General features: G+C 37.1%; 1 long non-coding RNA gene across 1 annotated transcript in view; it reads right to left on the reverse strand.

Annotated features, from left to right (window-relative positions):
* LOC145679795 (uncharacterized) overlaps positions 1-17,753 on the reverse strand; it is a 455,387-nt gene that overhangs the window by 378,762 nt on the left and 58,872 nt on the right. The gene's annotated exons all lie outside the window — the stretch shown is intronic.

Here is a 17,753-nt window from a genome sequence, read left to right on the forward strand (position 1 = left end):
GTTCAAATATGAAACATAAACCAAACGATAGATCTTATTAAGCTGAACAATATAAAGGTGAGTATAAATTCCCATGCACAGTTCTCATACACATTCCGCACATTTCGAATGTCGTGCAGTATACGAACATTACAAATTGCAGTATATTTCATACAGCCTTGGGTACTCATGCTCTCAACAGACAACTAACTCTCTACATTCACTACATGGTGTTTTCTTCGGTTGACTGTGTAACCAATTCGTGTTCGAGGTCTCTGTTCGCGTGGACATTTATTTGTAACCATCCAGTGTTTGAGTCGCTGTTCGTGGTTCATGGTCCTACCAATAAGGATTCTCCTGAGACTGGAACTTACCTGGACAGGACGATGAAGGACCTCTTTAAGAAGGGGTTACAAATTGTTTCTAAATCGCTCGTCGGTCTCAATGATGAGATGAGCATTAGGCGCCGAGAGGTTCGGATGTCTCGTCCCGAAAACCTCACGGATGATCAGACGGTCATCCAGACCATAACGCACACAAACATCAGTCACACAAACAACGAAAACACTCTGGATTAAATAACACTATGCTTATTTATTAGAATAGTAATATATAAAAAAATAACGAAGAGATATGAACAGGGTATGGAGACAGGGTATGGATAATAATTTTCATCACTAAAATCACACTTTGCCTTTCTAATGCACTGTAGCCCTTTGTATATATATATAACATTATAATTCAGATTTCACTGCAAATGCTTCTCTCACACCATTGACGCACTTGGTGGATGAGCACTGGGGAAAAAGTTGCCGAGCCAATCCCGCGTAGAAATAGAGTTGTTGCACCAAATAATCCTGAAGCGTTAAGATGCGTCTTCAGCAAATTAAAAAAGAAGATCTCCAAAGTGGAATGCTGATGTTGGAGGGCGCGTATAGAATTGACATGTACGCACAAGGTCTGTGAACCTGGGACTTCACTAGTTGGGGGCTAGCCGTAAGAAAACGTTTTTCGCCGTCTAATAGCTTATGCCCCTTAACACAAAATCATACTTGATTCCCGACGCAACGTGCGTGGTGGCTGCATACAATACCGAAGTCAAACTCCCTGAATACCAAAGCTCAACGTATGGGCTGCAATAGTCGACTGAAGAGTGTTGGCAGTTCATTCCAAAAACCACTCAGTTAAAGCACCTGTATGCACATGCAAGCATAATACGGAAAATAATTTATGTTAATTTTAGTCAACAGCCCACAATGCACGAGACGCTGCGATAACTCAGGCGTGAGAAAGTACAGATAAGGAACTGCAAAGCAACGCAACCGGCGTCACTCTGGTCACTTGAATACCTGTTCTGGTCTAGTCTGCTCCAATCTATGCAATGTTTATAAGCGATTAAAGAAAGCACTTAATTCAGTTCCCAATAACTATAAAATATATACTGTGCATATAATAAGTCAGGGAGAAACACTGAAATGGCTCGTCACTAACTGAAATGTTCTCACTAAAAGCAATGTTTTAAATATATATATGAAAAAGAGATGACAGACTCCTTTGTCCAATTGTGTGGGAAAGAAGCAATTCCCACCGAAGAAAGAACTTATATGCGCCGCAGAATAAAGTACAAATCGAAAATAATCACTGTCTTTACGAAATATACAGAGCGTCCACAAAAAATACTTCTATAACCTGGTGGTGGTTATAACCGCTTGGTTCGGATGTTACCAGATTTACGTGCAGCTCCTCCACATAGCAGGGTATTTACTTTTTCCGTGTGTATATGTAAAAGATACATAGTTAAGTACAGTTTGTATCTATTATTATTTGTCTCCCTCTGATGGTTACACATGCTACTTATAATGATTTTCATTGATTGGGATAAAGAACTCCGTGACGGTTTTTGGCAGAAAATGAAATTTAGAATTAATTCCAAAATTGGGTGCAGTCATTTAGGAAAAAAACGAAAATTCCAGATTCCAAAATCGTGAAGAGTGGAAAAACATTGCAAATTTTATAATGGAGTATAATGTGTGACGAATTTCCATATATCTCATTATAAAATTTGCAACGTTTTTCACTCTTTACTGTGGTGTGTTTTGCAATCCGGCAGTTTCTATATCTTCCGAACCTAAGTGACTGCACCTGCTTTTCGAAATAATTCTAAATTTCATTTTTCACCAAAAACCGTTGAGGACTTTTGCCAAAATTTTAATTGAACTCGCTTAGATTACAATAGGATCCACTGAGCAACATGTTTCCACCGGATTTCTTGCGAAATAATAATAAAAAAGATTCCATACCTTTCACTATCGTGTCTATACTTACAAGGAAACGTTTTCTGGTGTTACTCGAAATATGGAACGAGACTATGGTCAATCAATTTGTGTTAGTGAACACGAAAATCTATAGGCGAGAAAAACCTTCGATCGCAACCGTTCCGTATTTATGGGGGGAAGAGTAGGGGTTCTGCCAACACAACACGTTGTGGATAATGAGACGAAGTATGGCGCGAGTTCTATGAAAATGTGCATAGACGCGCGGTAAACATTTACTACAATGTGACATTTCATTCGACAATACTCTGGCAACTGAGGGCAGAGACGTAACAATAAAGGAGGAGAGCTTGCAGTGTGAATTACAGCGTAGGGGAAAGTTCCATAGAAGGTATGACCACATACGAACCGGACTTGAGGGGAATAGCATAGTAATATACTCGTATCATGGATATGGTCAAGTACATGGGTGGAGGGTAGAAAGCCAACGGCGCAACGGCCCCCACCTTCCTGAACTGATCTTTCAATGTTTAGTGGTGTATTGGACTTCGCAATGCATTCACACAGGGGCATATATTGTTGTCTTACTTTTATGTCACCATCATCATCATCATCACAAACATCTGAAAATGAATGCCTCCATGTATACAACAGACTATACACATCGGACGTTACGAGGGAAGTGAGTTAGGATTCTACGGACAATCCCCTCCATAACTCTCTTTCTTCCATTTCTGCTTTCTTCCATTTCTGCCTTCTTCCATTTCTGAATCAATCAATATGTGTAGTTTGTGGTAGATTACTTGTCCGCGTATTATTAGTGTACCATTCCCCTGACGTCTTGCTTATTCGTTTTCCTCCATTCACTGATTGGCAAAATGACACTTTTTCGCTCCCACGAACGAAAATAAATGATTCCTATAGGTTTCGAGCTCCTGATTTCAAATCCGTAACCCGTTTTTCTCCAGGACGTAACAGTTTTCAGGGAGAAGGGGGGTTTCAATATCCGCCCAAAGATGCTATTCTCCACCCATAATAATTTGCACGTTATAATTTAAATAGCAATATAAATTATGCAGATCAAATTGCATAAAAAGTTAAAATTTAACACTTACGTGCCACTTGGTTTTCCTACTCCTCTTGTAATTACTACACGGTGTCTCGCGTGTCACATTCCAACAGAAGTCTGCCAACATATTCGCACTCCATTTACCACTGTAGCGCCTCTCCATTGTAGCTATTTGCTGGTGAAACCTTCCCCGTGTTCTTCAGAGACCTCCCTCAAGCTGTACATTTCAGGGAAGAAGTCCAGATGGCAATGCAGGAAGTGTAACTTTAGGGACATATTACATCCCATGTTACGAAATGAAGTAATTAATCTGCCCACAATTATATAATCTGCCTCTGCCCATCTGTCTTTGTAATCAGCTGACTTATGATTCCCTAGAAAATTACTGCACACATCTCGAAAGGCCTCCCAAGCCTCATTTTCCACTTCATTAAACTTAGAAGAAAATGTAGTATCCTTAAAAACGTCTCTGACTTGAGGTCCCGTAAAAACACCTTCTTTCACCTTGGCCTCGCTGAGTCTTGGAAACAGTTTTCTCAGATGATTAAATGCTTCACCATCGCGGTTCAGGGTCTTAACGAAGACCTTCATGAGCCCTAATTTGATATGAAGGGGTGGTAAGAATATTATCTCTGGGTCCACAAGACGTTCATTAGCCACGTTCATCTCTCCTGGAACAGTTGCTTCCTTGGCGGCCATTTTGTGGTGGTGTACTGATCTTTGGCTCGACTATCCCAATGACACAAGAAGCAGCAGTGCTTTGTATAACCTCCTTGTAAACCGGTGAGGATGGCAATAACCTTAAGGTCAGCGCATACAGACCACTGGAACTGTTCGTACTTTATTTTCTGCAATAGGTTCCGCATGTTCTCGTATGTTTCTTTCATATGTACAGCATGAGCAATAGGGATGGCTGGCTTTTCATTGCTTTTGTGTAGTAACACTGCCTTGAGACTTATGCTAGAGGAATATACGAACAGCCTCCAATATTTAGTGTTGTAGTTCAACTTCAGTTGTCCCATAAGCGATGGAATGTCACTGCAACACACCAAATCACCATCCTTTGTAAAATTAGGAACTAGGCTCACCTCTCTTTTCCTATACATCGATATATTCACATCTTGGTTTAGTAGATTCCATTGCTTAAGTCGTGATGCAAGCAAGAGGGCCTTAGACTTGGGAATGTTTAAGTCTCTGATCAGATCATTCAGCTCTTCCTGACTTATCACATGTGGTTCATTAGTGTCAGGCACTGGAGCGTAATTGGGATCTGACTGTATACTCGAAGATTGTGCAACATCCTCACAAGCAGCAGGTTCTTCATCGGATGAAACACTGCACAGGGTGTTAGAGTCTGGTGGTACAGGTACAGGCAGACAAACATCATGTTTCACAGGTCTCCTCGCGGAATCCAAGTTAGGGTACTGTATTTTATGCGTCATGTTTTTTGAGAAACCTTTTATATTGGTCAGGAAGAAGTAACAGTCTGAAACATGATCACGGGGCTCGCACCAAACCAGAGGTACGGCAAACGGCATCGATTTATGTGTACCTTTCAACCATCCTGTGAGGGGACGCGCACACGAGTTACAACTTTGTTTCGGAGCCCAAACGCGATCCTGGTCGCCGATTTTACACCCGAAGTACAGATGGTAAGCTGCCTTCAGGAACGGTGACAATGGCCTACTTTGTCCCTTGAAAATCACTTCCCCATATACGTAGCAAAATGAATCTGTCGAATTGTTGCACGTTCTCGGCAGGATCGTTTAACACAAACGTCAACATTTCACGCAGAAACATTTTTCACCTACGGCATACACAGACACAGCGTAACACCACCTTCTATCCGAAGATCAACTCGAAACTGAAATTTTGTTTCACGCAGCAACATGGTGTATGCCTTGGCGCCTTTTTTTCAACAATCTGTCTGTCGACTAGACAAAGGGAGTCGATGAATGGTCGCAAGTTGATTACGAAACCTTCCTCCGTGAATAACGCCTAGGTTTTAGCGTATGCAGTGTGGAACAACAATAAATCTTTGCAACCCAAGGGGAGGGGGTACGTTCCCAGGGGATCGTGAGTTAGAGAAACGAATGTTCCTGAGATATAGCCTAGTAACAGTTCTTGGATTAAGATAAAAATTCAAAATTATGCACTCCAAACACGGAAAACACATATTAAATACGAAAAATACGATTTTTCTGTCAATTATGGAAACAGCACCCCGCCAAAAAAAAAAACTTACGTCCTCAATGAGATATACGTAATCAGCTTCTCGAAATCTATCCGGTACATCCTTTTACCTTCGTAAAAATTCAGAATTATGCACTACAAACACGGAAAAAACATATAATACGAAAAAATACGATTTTTCTGTCAATTATGTAAACAGCCCCCCGCAAAAAAAAAAAAAAAAAAACTTACGTGCTGGAACTTTCTCGATGAGATATTCGTAATTAGCGTCTCGAAATCTATCCGGTACACCCTTTCACCCTCATGGGAGGATTTTCATGCCGACCAGTGATTATATGACAATTTTTACTTCCACTTATCCGCCCCTCATTTGTAGTTATGTGCTGCGCCTGTGCCCACACTTGTCAGAGTATGGTCGAATATGATGTCACATTGTAGTATATGTTGTGCTTTTACACATATTTTCATTGTACTCGCTCCATATTTTGTCTCATTATTCACAACGTGTTGTGTTGCCAGTGCCCCTACTCCTCCTCATAAGTACGGAACGGTTACGATCAAAGGCTTTTCCCGCCTATGGATTATCTTGTTCACTAACACAAATCGAGTGATCATAGTCTCGTTCCACATTTCGTGTGACACCAGAAAAAGTTCCCTTGTTCGTCCATTGTTCAGTTTCATTTCTGTAAAGGTTATTGTCTAATCTTTGTGTGTTATATATCTCAACAAAATGTAATGTTCCGTAGTTAGTTCCATATCACTACATAATATGTATAAAGCATAAATTAGATTTTTGTTCCTAAAAATTATGAATTCGAATCCTCGCTCAGAGTATACTCTGTTCAAAATGTATCTCAGAGATGAAACAAAAGAAAAGCTAGATCGTAGTATTAGTTAGCCTTTTCAATATATATTCGTTTTTCAGATTAAGAGCAATTTTGAGATTTCGAATGATTTGATTTCTCCTGCCAGACAGAGAAGAAACGAACTTAACCACCAGTTCACACAGGCAAATTGATAAAAGAAACCTAGCAACGCTTCACTTTGCTTTCATTTGTTTGATACTAGACAGCAACCACAGATGGAGCTCAGAATCCACCTTCCAAGAGATGAGGAAAAAATGGACACGTTATCAAATCTAAGCACGTACACAAGCTATTTGGCCAAACCACATTCTGAACCGAGCAGCCTAGGATCTCTTCTGTAGGTTTCAAGCTGTCCATTAGTATTTTTAAAGCTGCAAAATCGTGCTATATCGTACTAGAACATATGTACTAGATAAGTGCTATGAAATTTTGTATTTATTACAAAAACGTGTTTTTATGCTGTACTTTAATAATATATACAATATGTAATTTAGTAGCTGTAGGATTTATAAAACAAAGCGGTTTATATTCCTTTCTTATACTAAAACTTCAAATTTGTCTTCTCTCTCCACGTCACTTAAAATAAGGAACACTTTTTTATACTATATGATCTCCCTTTTTCTTTTTCTTTTCATTTTCTAATTAGACAAACTAAAGATTCATATCTCTGAATTTATAACTTTTCCAAAACTGTTCTGTCATTATTCTCTTCGTGTAATTTTCAGTAAATATTTGCTGACTCTTTCATGAAAAGATGTCTGCTCTTGCATGGAAACAGCCATCACACGGACATCGAAGTACAATGTGTTATATGAAAAAGGTACTACTCACCAGGATTGGAAAAAACACAGTGTTTTTCAAAAAGTACAATACATGTGTTTAAAACGCGTCCTTAGAGCGCAAAGGTTCTACGTCCAATTTTAGAAATTTTACAGGAGAGCAAAAATAATGGACATAAGACATAGGAGGACATACGGCATAGAACAATATTTCATTCATTATTTCTTGTAAATAATAACGATTTCGTACGCCTTTTTGTCGCCATGTGAAAGAGCACATCATGCGCCATCTATAAGTATAAAAAACTCAATTTCGAAAAAAAAATTGGACTTAGAACCTTTGCGCTCTAAAGACGCGTATGAAAAAGGTGTTCAAAATGTTTTAAACATGTTTTAAAACACACACGAAAAAAGCGTTTTAAACACTTTGAACAGTGTAAACATATTTCAAAATCGTATAATAGCGTATTTATTAAGACTTTTTTGCTCTTGCAACCGACCTTTTCATTTACTTTACCCTTGTTAAAATTACACTGTGTTGGGTACAGAATATTTCAGTACAAGTTAGTAATTCTCAACTTATTTCATATAATGACCCCTTTTATTACACCCTCTTGCCAGTGACTCTCATAAGTATTTTCTTGATTGCAATAAGCTTTTTAGATAGATTCTAAATCTACCTATATGGAGATTTCACACAATCTATCAATATACGTGGCAAAACAAAAATCCTTACTATTCTTATGAACTGTGAACGGCTTGAGGGAGAATGATGAAACTTGGAAGTGGTCTGACATATCAGATGGTGTTATCAAGCAGCATGGCAGACATCTTTGCTTGGTATTCGAAATTTCACATGCAAAGGGAGTCATGTTATATGTTTTAAGGCTAGAATTTTACCAGAAATACGGTTGTGCGGTTATTTTAACTCTAAAGCAAGTCATTTCGGAGTTACCGCTTCTGAAAGTTATGCCTTTAGGGGCTAAGCTCGCGTTTCGTAGAGGTGGGTGAGATTTGTGTTGCAAAATTTGATTACTATTTCAGAACACTGATGCTAATAAAATTATTTTAAAATAATAAATTTTCCAAAAGTAATGTTTGAAGCACACTTCATGTTGTGCTAACTTTAGAATATTTTCTGCAAGCCTATGAAATTGGTTGTTTTTTGCATCAATAATTTATTGAAAAAAAGTAATACTTTGGGCGTTCAGAGCAGAATGGATCCGAATCGATTTTTAATAAAGTTCAGTTTTGCTTAGCAAATGAATTTTGTTTCAAAAAGTAATATCTTCGCAGTCAAGAATCCAAAACAAATGTAACTAAAACCATGCGAAAGGGTGATGGATAGTTTCATATGACAGCCGCTAGACAGGGGCGTCAGTGGGTCAGGAGGGCAACCGCCCCATCTCCTCTCTGGATTCAGATTTTGGGGGCAGTTTTAGAAATCTTTTGATAAGCAAAGCCCAACAGAAGAAGCTTGAGGTCCTTACACCGAATATAAATGCGGAGAAAATACAGATGATTAAAACTGGAAAGTTGCTTAGGCCCAACTTTCAGTTCTACACAGGCCCGAAACTCGAAAATAGAGCCACATTTGGAATACTTGAACCAAAAAAAAATATACAAGAGAACAATATAGGCCTACAGCTCCTTACAGCCAATGGAAATGGATTATAACTGATCAAAAAACGTATTTATTCGGTGTAAGGACTTCAAAATTTTTTATGTTGGACTTTGCTCAGCAAAAGGTTCCTAAATCTGAATTACTGCCCCCAAAATCTGAAATTCAGGCTAGGGACGGATGATCTCTAAACGAATGCCCTTCTCTAGTAGCAATCATATAAAATTCTAGATTGCATCTTGTCGTGAAGTTTTCCCTTTTTTTTATCTCGAATTCGTAGTTGTGATAATATGACGTTTCCGTCAGTGTATTCTTTTGGACACACCATACATTTATTTAACGTAATTATGCATCATTAACTATGGCACTAGGAGCTTGACTTGCTAATTATTTCCACGCTATAACGTACACAATATAATGTTAATATCTTAAATTTATGAGCAAGGAGAGGGAAATTACCCCTCCTCTTCCATTCCATCAACGCTCTTGTCTAGCGGTTGTCCTATGAAACTCTAGTTCACCCTTGGCTACAAAGATATTACGATTGCTGAACAAAAGCGAACCTTTCTCAAAATGGACTAGGATCCCGTGTGCTCTGAATGCTCCGTATCTAAAAATATTTTATAAAAACTGACTTGAAGCCAAATTTATCCTACAACCCAAGTTTGTTCGAAACGCATAAAATTAGTTTGTTTACTTTGATTGATTACAGTCTTGTATCAGTAGCAAGGTTATACGCAAAAAAAGAAAGGTTATTAGTAAACAAGAAAAAGGTGGACAGTAACCAAGTTAGTTTGTCAATATAGGGACAACAAAGTCGTGTGTCCCAGCAATCAAACCAAAAAAGTTAACGAGAGAACGTGATTACAACCTTGCGTTACAGGTTAATATTGCTAGGTTACAGTCTAATAACTGACAGGGTATTCTAACCGATCACGTAGTTACCACAACCGATCTTAGCCAGTAAGCGGTCACCTAGTTAGCATGTTGGAACAACCGACTGCTCAGTTAATTAAACAGGGTGCGTCAACTGTAGTAATTAAGTATTCTGATTAATATAACATATTCAATTGGTTAAAATAATTCCTATTATTCCTTCAAACATAACTTTCACAGTTGTGAACACACATCAAAAAATGAAATATTAAAATTAATGGCAAGCTCTTAATGTTATCTGTCACTTGCACCTTTTTTAGTGCTAGCTTAATGGCTAGCTCCCCCAAAGGGTTATGCCCTTTATATGGGAAGAGAAGGAAGAGGATTGTGGATAGAAGGCATATAGTGCTGGTCTATGAGTGCATTCTTTATTTATTAACTTCAATAACAAACAAACAAAAATAAACAACAGGTACGGTATATTACGAAGCTAAATATAGAAATAGATGTGAATGTATAACAGCAGACATTATCGCATTATGCTATAATCATAAGGATGGGGTGTAGGTACTATTTCAAGCGATGGCATTGCCTTTATTGTGGTTATGAGATCATATGAAGGACATTATAGCTTTAATGCTATAATCATAAATGAGGGGAATGTATGAGATGGAAACGAAGTGCATCGGACGTCACAACACGTGGGATATGTTAGTGTACGAATGAGCTTATCTTCCGGTCCTGGGGTGGCTCAGGACCATGATGGAGACAGTGGGAACCCTGTTAGAACAAAAGGACTACTGTGCAACATAGGATGGAAATATGAGTGGTGAATAATATTCGGTTTTATAAGCAGCAACGGCATAAAGATCGGGATGATCAGGGGGTAAAGTGTAATGATATAAAGAAAATAGTAGGGAAAATGAAGTGTTTCTCACCTTTAGTTTTTAAGATATCAGATTCGAACTTTGCATACTGATTATATGTATCTCTGGATATTTTATAAAAAGTTTTTTTGAGTTTCCTACGTGAAGCCAGGGCCGGGCCCGAGGGGCGCAAGTGTTCCGAGGAGTGATTTTTCAGAAAAATTTCCGGTTTTTCCCGATCTTTCTGGTTCAAATGTATGATACGGACATATGAGTGGTACCGTTTGAAAGCGTCTATTATACTGAAGAAAATAACGTTTGAACCATGACTCTACACCAAATAGTAATGACACAGTAAATTTTTATTATATATATATATATATATATATATATATATAGGCCTATATAGGGCCTAAATTCCGACTTTCAACAACTTTTTTCGCCCTTTGTTTTCAAGATAAAAAAAAACTGATACAACGTATTATTTTAGAAAGTATCAGATCCCTACTTGAACCCTTGCCCGGGTCAGAGGAGCAAAGTGTTTCGGCGGGAATTTCAGAAAATATTACAGCTTTTTTCCGTATTTTCCGGTTCAGGTGTATGATACGGAAATGCAAGTGGTACCGTTGGAAAGGGCTTGTTATACTGAAGAAAACAGTGTTTGAACCATTACTCTAGGTCGAACAGTAATGACGCAGTACATTTTTGAAGTATTTTTATATATTATGTATATATGTAAATGAAAAACAAGGGTCACCTTCAGACATTCAAAAATTTCTCCCAATCTTAGTTTTCAAGATACAAGATTGAAATCTTGCACACCTATTATGTACATAACAAAGTATGTTTTCTTTTTAAAAAATCTGATCTCTAAATAAACCCAGGTCCGGGCCAGAGGGGCGCAAAAATTTCGAAAATCTCCCGTTTTTTCCTGATTTCCCGTTTCTGGTGTAAAATACGGACAAACGAATGAAACCGTTGAAAAGTATACTCTATTTTGAAAACAAACGAGGTATGAACCATGATCCTACAATAAATAGTAAGGAAGCAGTAGCTGTTTGAGTAAAGCCTAAAATTTACATCAAGAAGTGGAAATCCTAAAAGGGTTAATAGTTAGTTACACGTGCGACTGTCATACCTTGCGCTTTCTCGCCTGGTCCCTTCATACAAGCTATGCCAAGGTGTAAAGTTTTGAAGAAAATTTAGAACTGAGATGGGGAAGAGGAACGAAATAAAATTTTCAATATAATGAAAAAGATATTGTTGATACAAAATTTATTCTTACGTGAAGTTCCCAGTTTCATGTCAACTACATCACTGACGTTAGAATCATCAGAAGCAATTTTCTGATCAACACTTTTACCATTTGTTTGGGTTTCCAGTTTTTTCACAGCATTGCATTTTTCATAATGATCCTTCGTTCTTTAAACTAAACCAGCATTTCTTTCCTACACGTTTTGCAATGAGCTCGTATGGTCATTTTCAGATGGAGTCTGAGTTACTTTAATAAATTTGCTTCAAGTGATGTCCTGTTTTCTTTTCGTGAAACTCATGTTAAATGAGTCCTAGTTGTACGGAGACTGAGAACCAGCTTGTACTGAATCAACGAATGCCTATGATATTTTAATTTCATAACCGCAATTTAGCAAATAACATTTTGTTTGTTTTGTGAATATACCACAAAAATTTGTTTCCATGATACTTATTTTATTTATTTTTTAATATCAGTTCTACAAGTAGTAAAACCTTCGACTGCGACACTTTCTCGCAAGTTTACCGAGAAGCATTTAAACAATACAGTATACGTTAAAAATAAGGGGGAAAGGAGACAAAATAAATTGTATATCATCACATTGAGCCGCTGTAGCCACGAGAAATCAAAACATTCACATGGGAAGAAAATAGTCTTCTAAATGGAGAGCACTTTTGGAAAATTTTCTTTCTCTGGCACTTTTTTTTTTTACAAAAAAAATAATAAAATAAACATATGTTTAAAACAAGTCTTAAAGAATAAACGTGTTTAATACACAATGTTTAAAACGTGTACAAAATTTGTTTCAAACAAAATCAATTGTTCAAAACAACTTTTGAATCATTTGTTTTAAACATTTTGTTTTAAACAAATCAATCCTGCAACTCACTATTTCCTTACTTAAAATAAGATCAAATCGTCAACCGAAAGGTAATTATCATTACAAGAATATACCGTTGTTGTCTATTCTATGATATGTTGTCTATTCTAGGATATGTTGTTTATTCTTGTGTGGGATATGCTTGCTTTACATAATCTTTATGAATCAGCAAAATGGCATTTTTCATTTTTCATACTATGCAAGAGCTTATTTAAATGGTGGCCATTTCGTTAGCAATACCTCTCACACACAAAATTCTACAAATTTGTAGATTCATGATATTTTCAATGATATATCAAATGGAATACTTGCCCATTTACATTTCTCGAGTGACTTCCCCCCCCCCAACCCAGTTTCCCATTATAGAGGGCCCTGTACGACTAACAGTACACTCCATTCAAAAGGTCCTTTTTATTTCCCTATTTCACCTTTCATTTCATCTCTTTATCTCCAGCCGTTTCTGATTTATAAGCACTAGATATATAGAGTGGTCTAAAACTCTCACCTATGTTCAGTACGGGGTGATGGTACATTTAAAAAGAAGACGAAACCGTAATATGACCTTTGGCCTCCGCGGCCTTGGTTTGGGTTTAGGATCCGGTAAAAATATGACGATGCGGCAATACTGCATGCCACATTAGACAATAGTCCAGGAGGGGTAACGTCTGTAATTAGAAACCCGGCGATCCAATGGATTCCAATTTTATTATACTTATTTATTTATTTATTGTACGGTTCAAAATGAGACAATAAAAAAAGTGTAAATATTGTAAAAAAATGGAATAAGTACACTGACATACCATCTAGCATATGAACATTGGGGCTCGAACCACGCTCACGAGCACTGGATTGTTTGATTTTGAGTTTAGCGTTCCTTTCAGCACCGAGGGTATATGAAACGAAAACCTACTGATTAATGTGGAATCCAAACCACATAGGCTCTTGTCAGATCGAACCTGGTCTTCCGCACCAAGGCGCCTACGGAATCATACTGCTACAAGAGAGTTCACGCCCATTGAAGGATACTCTTCTAGCCGCTTGGCATGCGACTAATGTGTTTCCGAAGTAAGACATTTTCTCTGGAGAATCAAGAAAATACAGAAATGCTGAGATTTGGAAGTCGACTTAATTTATTCATGTTTGTCGAGAAACGTGGAAAGGGGTGACTGACCTACCATTAGTACTTATATTCATGAAAGGTACTGAGTGAAAAGAGGTTGGCAGACTGCATTCCCGTCCCCCAGGAGTTGCATGCAGACTATTCTTTCTGTATATGCATTCACTGTACACATTCAAATGTTAGAAAAAGCTTACAAAGAGCTACCTTTTTGCAAGTTTTAAAGCATGTCACATCATTAAAGGTGATGGAGTCTTTTCTAACGTTGGAAAGCTGTCCTAGAATTTTACACTCTGTTTAAAATTTTGCTTTGTTGTTGCTATTTATGAGTAATAAATTGTAAGTACAGGCATCTAAAGTCTGTATTATCATTGATAAACAACAGAATTGATCCGAAATAAATCTTAATTGCATGTAAATCTATTTATTCTTTTCTAAAAGTTTATATTATTTTTTTATTAAATAAAGAACACCTTAGCTGTTACTGGTAAAAGAGACAGTTTACTCTGTGAAACAACCTAATATTTTCGACTGTTAGTGAGGTAGAGACAGTAGTTTCTAGGTAACTGAATGTTGTCATGCAACTATTATTGCATATATAATATTTCTATGAATGATTCTAACTCACTATATTTGTAATGTTGCTTAATTATTGTATTTTTATTGATGTTTTTCTAATGTTATATCTGTCTGACTGTGAGTGTGTGTTTAAGTTTCCACCTTAGAAGTAGAATCTTTTGTTTACTTCCAGATGTCGTCACAATGCAAGAGGTTGATGAAAGGTTGATCGCTGCAGCGTTTTATATACAGTACCTTTGTTTTTATTTTTTGTGTAAATATTCTTATTTCAATGTTATACATAGAATGTAATAAATCATTTTAATCTACCTACTGCAGAGAATATTGTGAACTATGTGGCTGTAAGTAAAAGTATTGGATTAACTAGGAAATTGGGTTGGAATCACACGTATGCAGAAAAATATTGTAACCAAAATTAAGTATCAGACCATCCAAAAATTTGTACTTGTAAAGCGAGTCCATCTATTTTGTGGCATGTTGGAAGGGAGCATCTATTTTTGACGGCAACGAGGTCTAAACAAAACCGTTTCAAGAGATAAGTATTATGTCTCTGAACATTGCATGTGGAATTCATGTTGCTGGTTTAACAAATAGACTCCGTAAAGTTTTAACTATTGTCATTAAGCTGTGGTAGGACTTAACAACATGACAGTCAGTGAAAAGTATACGAACAGATAATGTGAAATTGTGACTCTGTATATAGGAATAATAGAATATTCAATGTTCAGTAAGAGTGCTATCATATGAACAGAGATTTTTTTTTGTGTATGATGGCCCTTGCATACCGAGAATGTTAGCCACTCTTTTCTGTGTTATCCCAGCAGAAGGACGCGATAGGGAAATAATCCGTTGACTATTATATGTCAATGTGTTTCAACTGCAGTATTGTGTATGATAGACAGTTATAGAAGAACTGCAGACAACAGGCAGCAGTACGGTGGACATTTCACCATCATGCGTTTGTAAATAGTGTACACAAATAGAGTGCCATTATCGCGTTCAAGAACTTATTGATTGTAACGCAGAAGGAAATGATACTATGTTTAGCATAAACTATGTCAACGGTATCTAGATACCAATTATCATACTGCTATTATGCTGTTTACTATTACTAACAATACTTGTGTTACGCCCCAAACTACATAATAGAGTGGAAAGGCTCAGCTATGTTTTAGGGAGCAACTCTGTAGTTGTGAACCCAGCATACTGAAAGTGGTGGCCTTCAGTGACCTGATGATGGAATGCTGGAAACATCGGTACATCTGAGCAATTGGCTCCATTCATCGGAAGAGAATATGATTAAGATAACGACTGAATGACTCTTCAAAAGAAGAAACTGAAGACTACAAAAGAACTGGAAGTGTAGAGATAAACTTAATGTCTACTGTAGTGTTGAATTTTGAACATGTGATGGCGAACTTGAACCAAGCGCAACCACAAATAATAAAATTTATTAATATAATATACATAAAGCTAACCAGTGTTCGATTTGTAGGGGGGCATGCCTGAGATTTCCCCCCTCTGAAAAAATCATTCCGGCTTCTGGTTCAGCTAATGTCTTCTCAACCAAGGATAATGGTTTAGCTAATGTCTTCTCAACCAATCATATTTAAAAGATTTTACTACTTTATTCTAATTTCAATTTCGAGTAATACAAGGCAGTGACGACGCCAGCTTAATTTTTTCGTGGAACAAGCTGAAAGCAGAGACATTCTTAGTGGGAAAGCTATTTTTTGTTTATCCAAAATAATTGTTTTATATTACTTGACCTACATTACAACATATCAAGAGGAGGTTTAAGACACCGGGGGTTGTCAAGTAGGTTGTATCGAAAATAAAAACTTTTTTTTTCGAAACGTTAAGGTGAGTAGTGCAGAAAAAGTGGCCATTTGTGACCAAAGGAATACCTGATTTTTCAAGATTCTTTTGGAGGTCATTTAGGTGGCGCGCATCGACAATGAAGCTTTATTACTAGTGATTTGGGTATGCAACACACACAACAATTTCACAAAAATGTCATTAATTTGCTATTTTATGTATCTTTTTCTATATTATGGTCGTTTATTGTGTTGTTCATGACAACTTTGATAACTTTGTGCCCCAGGGGTGGTTTCCTATGCCGTTTACTTATGGCTTTGATCAAAAATTGTCAATTTTAGTCTAAAAATGCTTTCCTTCTATTGATGTTTTCCAGTTATTTTTCACTATGAGTTTCATTCGAAAGTTTTCCAATACAAAAGACTAAATAAAAGATTTGACTTTCTAATTGCTAACAGCTCTACAATTACTGTCCAGCGCTTCGCTTATTTTCATAGCTAATTATATCTACTTTTTGGGTGTAGGGGAAAGTTCTAAATTTCCTCTACTTTTCTATTATTATTATTATTATTATTATTATTATTATTATTTTAATATAGTCATCCACTTCTTCATTTGTAATATTATTGATCAACAAAGGTCCGTTGAGAGAGTATAAAGACCAATCATTCATGTCATTGTATTATTCTTCATTAAAACTGATGATTGGTAAAACAAAAATGCGAAGTCTTTGGTCATTTTTCAATTCTCCTGGTTTGTTAACTCCTCACCTACCAAGATTTCTTACGTTCGAGTTTTGGTTGGTTATTAAATCCAGCTTATTTTCAGGATGGGCAAACCAAGCGTTTCATTAAATCACGCTATCCATCACATATCTCAAGTTGTATGGAAGAAATTGGGACAAGTGGATCATATTTCAGAAATGTCGTGCTCTGTCAGTTATCAATGGTTCCTTCTTGATCTCAAACCACACTGGTGCGTACATCTTTATTATGTTCGTTACAATAACCTGCAATTGTTCAGAAGGCTGAGGAATGTTTACATACAGCCGCAGCATGCAGCACGCCGTCGTTAACCACCGCGATGATCAAGTGGTCCGGGCTTATTCCTTGCTAGGCTGCGCAGACAAACACCGTTCGAAACATCTGAACAGATATCCAAAAGATATTATTGGTCTGTGCTTAAATATGTTATAAGAAATCCAGTCGCAACGGTATGCTGAATGCTGTGGATGTATGTAAGCATATCTCACCCCTCTGACAACTGCAGCTTATTGCAATATACTGTACATGATTAAGCTGATATGTATCAGTTTGGTTTAGGATCATAAAGAACCATCGATAACTGACGGAACACGACACTTCTGGAAATGATCCACTTTTCCAGATTTCTCCCACAAACTTAAGAGACATTATTGATAGGATTATTCAACAAAACGCATTCTTCTCCCATCTCGAAAGTCTCTTACTTGATTTTCTAATTGGCCGAAACTTAGACATAAGAAATCTTGACTGGTAAGTGATGAGAAATGCAAGAGGATTGAGAAAAGGACAAAGATTTCGCATTTTTGTTCTACCATCCATCA

This window comes from Thermobia domestica, chromosome 2, assembly GCF_964235325.1.
Source record: "Thermobia domestica chromosome 2, izTheDome1.hap1.1, whole genome shotgun sequence".
Lineage (NCBI taxonomy): Eukaryota > Metazoa > Arthropoda > Insecta > Zygentoma > Lepismatidae > Thermobia > Thermobia domestica.